At 43.5% G+C, this 6,981-nt stretch overlaps 1 protein-coding gene across 1 annotated transcript in view; it reads right to left on the bottom strand.

Moving 5' to 3' along the window:
* The window catches only part of ZNF10 (zinc finger protein 10), a 34,401-nt gene extending 30,852 nt beyond the window's left edge, over positions 1 to 3,549 (bottom strand). The window contains exon 1 of the mRNA XM_023514979.1: positions 3,508 to 3,549. The gene's annotated coding sequence lies outside the window, so the exon portion shown is untranslated. The remainder of the gene's footprint in view (positions 1 to 3,507) is intronic.
* Between the last annotated feature and the right edge of the window lie 3,432 nt (positions 3,550 to 6,981).

Raw genomic sequence — 6,981 nt, 5'->3', positions numbered from 1 at the left:
ATGGCACTCTACCCAGGGGGACAGCTTGAGGCTCTGTCTCAAAAAAAAAAAAAAAAAAGCATATAAAGGAAGGAATAAGGTTCACGAGGGTCTTAAAACGAATTTCCAGTAGATTTTCTGGACAATTGAATCTATAAAGAGAAATGTTCTCATTCTTATTCACACTTTATTCTTACTTCACATCTAGTACAGCAGGACCTCTGTAAGTTGATCACCTAAGGGACTGTAACAAGCTGGTCAATATACGGAGGTCGTTAACATAAGGAAGTAAGCCTTAGTATGTATCTAGCCTATGAAAACTAGGTCAACTTACGGAGGTGGTCAACGTAAGGAGGTGGTCAACTATAGAAGTCCTACTGTATTAGGTATTTTATTATTATGAATAGACTTTCTTAATGCAAAGGTATACACTACCTTGCTATTGAAGATAATAAGGCAATCTGTTAACATATATTCCTTTTCTGGGGCAGTGCCTGTGGCTCAGTGGGTAGGGCACCAGCCCCATATACCAAGGGTGGCAGGTTCGAACCCAGCCTCAGCCAAACTGCAACAACAACAAAGAAAGCTGGGTGTTGTGGCAGGCGCCTATAGTCCCAGCTACTCGGGAGGCTGAGGCAAGAGAATCGCCTAAGCCCAAGAGCTGGAGGTTGCTGTGAGCTATGACACCACTGAACTCTACTGAGGGCAACAAACTGAGACTCTGTCTCTAAAAAAAAAATCTCAAAATAAATATTCCTTTTCAGTCACTTTTACTAAAAGCTTACTGATGGTAATTACTTCCTACATTTGGGGGACTTAATTTGTTAATAAGGATAATTTTGTAATCTTTACCAGAAGGTAAGTCTCATACCTACTTAAATATTGTCCTAAGCAGAATTTCCAGACAATATTTATGTAAATACTGAGAAGCACACACATCCTCATTTATTATTTTTATTTTTTGTAACTGTCGGGGATCACATCCTTATTTATGATGACTATCTCAAATCCCTGCCCTTGTGACTGGCAGATGCCAAAAAGTCACGAAATAATGTGTGAGAGAAGTAGTGAAAGAACAAACGAATAATGTTCAAAAACAGACAGGAACATGTACAACTGACCATCCAGGAGGCCTTGCCAGATGAAAGGATGATTTTAATGAAACAAGATTAGTTACATCACAGAGAATAGAGTCCTGCTGAGGTGGTTTAAAAAGGGGTAGGGAGGCATTATGCTCTGTTCTTAGTTAACTGCAACAACAACACTAACCTACCTCTTATTGGCCAGCATTCTGGGTGACATCCTCCCTTCCCTTTTATTTCCTTGTGTTTTTTTAAACAGCCTCTTCTGCTTTTAATGTATAGCTAGAGTTGAATTGTGAACCTTCTCCATATACTTTGGGTGGGATCTGTGTATGCAATCTTGATGTTAACCTCATTTTGACACTCACACTAGATGTTAAATGATATATATTTTTTCAATTAGTTTAAGAAATCTAGCATCACGGGAAAATAAAAAAATAAACACATGAACTGTACTCCAAAATAAAAAAACAAAACAAGTTAAACACACACAAACACACAACTCCAGTTAATCTATTAGATAAAGAGAAAAAACTGAAGCTAGAGATCAGAAACAGAAGAACGTGTTTTTAGAAGACAACGTATAAAGGCCGGGCACGGTGGCTCACACCTGTAATACTAACACTCTGGGAGGCAGAGGTAGGTGGATTGCCTGAGCTCAGGAGTTGGAGACCTGCCTAAGCAAAAGCAAGACCCTGTCTCTAAAAACAGCTGGGTAGTGTAGCCAGTGCCTGTACTCCCATTTACTGGGGAGGCTGAGGCAAGAGAATCACTTGAGCCCAAGAGTCTGAGGGTGCTGTGAGCTATGACGTCACAGCACTCTACCTAGGACGACAAAGTGAGACTCTCTCTAAAAAAAAACAAAAAGGACAACACATAAACCTACTTGATCTTAAACAACAAAAAATATTAATGAGAACCACAATTTTGCCCCAAATACTCCCAAAATAACTACAATAAGAAGCAAAAATGTTTGGGGGCATGTATCATAACATCTTGTATCTATGCTCCTCAAACCTGACCCCAAAACTTTTTTAAAAAGGAATATTTTCGGATTACATCAAGAAATAGAAATCTATCCTGCCCCTTCTGTCACAAAATTGAGTAAAAGTAAACCTATTCCATCAATGAAAGCAGCATATACCTGTGAAAAAAATACAGTAGTGTACACTTTAAAACCAGTATGGCCACGTCAGGTAATTCCAGAAACCTGACTTTTACTATTAAGAAATTTCTATCCCAGGTAGTCGGGAGGCTGAGGCAGGAGGATCACTTGAACCCAGGAGGTTGAGGTTGCTGTGAGCAAGGCAGAGGCAACGGCACTCTAGCCACGGGGGCACAGAGACTCTTGTCTTTAAAAAAGAGAGAGAGAGAGAGAGAGAGAGCCGGCCCCATACACCGGAGGTGGCGGGTTCAAACCCGGCCCCAGCCAAAAGCTGAAAAAAAAAAAAAAAACCCAAAAAACAAGACAAAGAAATTTCCTACTCTAAGAAAGAAGAGCATCGTTGCAACAAATGCTAGAAAGCCATTAACAAAATATTAATCTGTGCCCAGTTGGAAAAAAAGTATTAGGAGGAATACTAGAACTTTATTTGGTACTGCTCCGAATCTGATTCAAACTCACCAGCACCACCCAACCCCACCCCCGCTCAGAACTCGGAGCGCCTGGCTGTTCTTAACAAGAATGAACAGTCGCTTCTGACTCGGAAACGAATTCAAATACTGCGCGTAGGAAAGAGATGCATGCAAGGGGTAACATCACTCTTAAGAAAAAATTATTTATTGACGAAGTTACAGTCTGCCTAGAAAACTAAAGTTAACATACTGCAATATTACCAAAATGATCAGTATGTGTCAAATACAAAAAAATTGAACAATTTAGTATATACCTGCAATAAGCAACTAGAAGGTTCAATGGGAGAAAGTGCTCCGGTCACAAAGGCAGTAGCAATCAACGGAGAACCAGGACTCTGCTAGTAAGCCTGAGGCGCTCATCACCCACACGTCGCCAGCAAGATGCGCTGGACACCTAGCCTCCACGCCAGCTATTCCAGGCCTGACGTCAAGGACGCGCCCGGCCCCTAACACTCGCCACGCCCCGCCCTGCCGCCCGACCTCACTGCGGCACAGAAGCTCCAGTACCCGCACAGACCCCGGCCTATTACGCACGCGCCCCGCCCCCACGCTGACGTACAAACCGCGCGCCGGGTTCGTTACACACAAACCCTAGCCCCCCCCACTCTGTGCGTCCCCTCCACCGACCGCCCATATGCTGCGACCGGCCTCTGGTCCGTTACTCACGCTCTCCCAGCCACTTTCGCTCACACCGCACCGCGCGCCGCCCCTCGCGCCTGCTGCTCTTGCACTCGTACGCGCCCAGCCCCTGCCCCCCGCGCTAAGGCCAGTTCCCGGCCCGTTAAATCCCGTAATCTTTCCGATTACGCACGCGCCTCAGCCTCTAGTTTTCAGGCTGCGCGCCGCCTCCATGCCCTTCGCTCGTGCGCACGCGCCCCGCTCTAGCCAGCGGGTCTCTACAGAGCTAGCGAACTTTGCACAGCTTGTCAGCCCACTTTCCACTCGAAGCCCGGGCTTCGTCCGCTTGTCGGGCCGCAGTGGAGCGCGGGGTCTCTTGGGAAGTGTAGTTCGAGCCCGCCATTTCCTTCAGGCAGCGGCCACGGGAAGCAAAGGCCCCGAGGCCGGGTGAGCGCGCGGGAACGTCTGGAGATGAGCGAGAGGGAGGGCGGCAGTGGTCACTCGCGAGGCAGACAGTCTCTGTTCGGGTTCCCGTGTGCTGAGAGGGCCCTGCGTTCAAAGAGCCTGGGAAGTGGAGGCTGGGAGTTGGAAATCTGCTGGCGAGTGGGAAGAAGCCAGGCCCCGGACAGCCTCCGAACTGAGGCGCGGGCCTGGGCGCGAGGGGTGGGGCAGGAACCAGGTGGGTCTGGTGCGGAGACCAGCGGGACTGGGCAGAGCTGTGGACACAGCCAGGGCAACTAGTTTTTTTTTTGTTTATTTGTTTTTTTTTTTTTGCAGTTTTTGGCCGGGGCTCGGTTTGAACCTGCCACCTCCGGTATATGGGGCCGGCGCCCTGCTTCTTTGGGCCACAGGCATCGCCCAGCAACTAGTTTTTTATTGTGCTAGTGAGAGGAGCAGAACTGTCCTCAATACACTTTTCACTTAATCCACTAGCCTTGCCTGGATGTGTTTTAACCTAATGACTTACTGAATTGAATTACAGTGACAGGTTTGCTTTTCAGCTATTCTTGGTTAAACCTTGAATGTGATAATATATCATTACTTCAACGCTCTCGATTTGCTAATACTTTTTACTTTGGACATTTTTCTCTTGTGTTCAGATTTAACATTGCACTTCAATCTTTGTACTATACTTGCCCACTTATACTAACAAGGTTTTAAAGGCTTCATGAATAATTTGGAAAACATAGCTTCTCTTTTTCATCAAGGCTGTAATGTTTCCTCTTGAAACATTAGTACAATTAGCATGCTCATATTTGGGCTCACATTCTTCAGTACATGTTTACCTTTTTTATGATTAATTGAAGTTTTGTTCTACTGAGTCAGTTTTACAATGTCTCTCTAGAAATTTTTTAAATCTTAATTTTAAAATTTTCGGTGTAAAGTCGCTTTAGAAGTGATCTTACAGTGATTTTATTTATTTACTCATTTATTTTGAGACAGTCTCTGGTTAAACTGCCGTGGCATGACAGCTCATACCAACCTCAGACTCTTGGGTTCAAGCAATCCCCTTGCCTCAGCCTCCCCAGTAGCTGGGACTACAGGACCCTGCAACAAGGCCCAGCTAGTTTTTCTATTTTTAGTAGAGATGGGTCTTGCTATAGCTCAGGCTGGTCTCAAACTCCTGAGTGTAGAAGATCCCCCTGCATCTGCCTCCCAGAGTGCTAGGGTTCCAGGTGTGAGCCACTGAGCCTGGCTGATTTTAAGGTGATTTTTAAAAAACGCTACTTTTTTTTTCTTTTCTTGTTTTTTGTTTTTTGTTTTTTGTTTTTTGTTTCGAGACAGTTGCTTGCCCAGTCTAAAGTGCCCTGGGTTTTTTGTTTTTTTTTTTTTTTGAGACAGAATCTCACTTTGTTGCCCTCAGTAGAGTACCATGGCTTCACAGCTCAAAGTAACCTCAAACTCTTGGGCTTAAGCGAGTCTCTTCCTTCAGCCTCCCGAGTAGCTGGGACTACAGGCACAAACACAACTTTCAGCCTGGCTCTGGCTCAGGCTGGTCTGCAACCTGTGAGCTCAGGCAATCTACCCACCTCGGCATCCCAGAGTGCTGGGATTATAGAGGTGAGCCACCGCGCCCAACCCTGTTATCAGCCTAACTCACTGTAACCTCAAACTCCTGGGTTCAAGCAATCATCCTAACCTCAGCCTTCAGAGTAGCTGGGGCTAAAGGAGAAAAATCACTACTCTTTAAGGATATTTTAAAATCACTGCTGTAATTGTAGTGTTGTTGTTGTTTTTTATTTTTTGAACCTAATATTTTTCTAGGCCTTTTTTTCTTAATTAGTTCTGCAGGGTATATGTCTATGTTAGTCTTTTAAAGGATGCAGATTTGGGTTGTTTTGAGTTTTAGTTTTATGTCTTTGTATTTTGGTTTTCTATTAAAAGTAAGTTTTGCTCTTAAGTTTTCTTTTACTTTCATTGCTATTTTTATGCTTCTTGATTTTATTATATGTTATTTTCTTCTATTTATGCTCCAGGAATTGTGTGCATACCTTTTAAAAAGCTACATATGTTTATGTGCTCATAATAAAAACAGGAACATCTCTTACCAGTAGCAACCACGTTCCAATACTTAAGGAGCTCTGGCTTTAAAAACTGCTCTCAGTATTTTTTTATTCATCAGTTTGAGACATTGAAAAGAGATGTGTTTGTAGAGGCAGGGACTCCCTCTGTTGCCCTGGCTAGTCTCAAATTCCTGGCTTCAAGTGATCCTGCCCCTTCTGTCCCCCTTATTGCTGGGATTACAGATGTAAGCCTCTGCACCCACTGAGACATTTTTAAATTTTTTGTGTTAAATGAGAACTTCGGCTGCCTTTCTTCTTTCTACATCCTTAAATCCTAATATTTTGCAAATATTATGTAGTTTTCTTGCAGATTTTGGTTAAATGTGTTCAGTGTTTTTGTAAAGACTATGCAGTCTTTACTACTGAGCCCTAATTTTTTTAAGCTTATTTGTTTACTTACTCATTTAATTTTTGAGTCAGAGTCTCTGTTGCCCTGAGTAGAGTGCCATGGGGTCATCATAGCTCACAGCAACCTCAAAATCTTGGGCTCAAGTGATCCTCTTGCTTCAGTTTTTCTATTTTTAGTAGAGACAGGGTCTCACTGTTGCTCAGCAGTCTGCCCACCTCAGCTCCCCTGGGTACTAGGATTAAAAGCATGAGCCATTTCTCCTGCCCTAATGTTTCTTCCTTGTACAAATTTTACTTGTCTTGTTTTTAATAATTGCTTTTTATTCATTTGCTTACTTTTCCTTAAACTTACATTAAATGCCTTTCAAGTCCACTTTTCTCACGGTCTAATCTGTCATACAATTTTACATTTTCCATTCCTCTACAGTCTAGATTGATCAGATTGGAACTGGGACTTGCCTTTACACATACCCATTTCCTCATCTCATTCCCATCTCTAAATGTAATAGACTCCTTTAAAAATCATAAGCAGGACATTATTATCACATCTGTGAAATTAATAATTCTTTCATATGAAATATATAGGCACAAGCTGGGCATGGTGGCATGCTACTGTAGTTCCAGCTACTTGGTAGGCTGAAGTAGGAGGGGGCTCTTGAGGCCAATGTAGGGGACATGGTGAGACCCCTTCTTTCTTTTTTTTTTTTTTGAGACAGAGCCTCAAGCTGTTCCCCTGGGTAGAGTGCCATGGCTTC

This window comes from Otolemur garnettii, unplaced genomic scaffold (genome assembly GCF_000181295.1).
Source record: "Otolemur garnettii isolate 467f Iridium unplaced genomic scaffold, OtoGar3 scaffold00062, whole genome shotgun sequence".
Lineage (NCBI taxonomy): Eukaryota > Metazoa > Chordata > Mammalia > Primates > Galagidae > Otolemur > Otolemur garnettii.
Note: the sequence above shows the minus strand (reverse complement) of the source record. Positions and strands in the feature narration are given on the sequence as shown.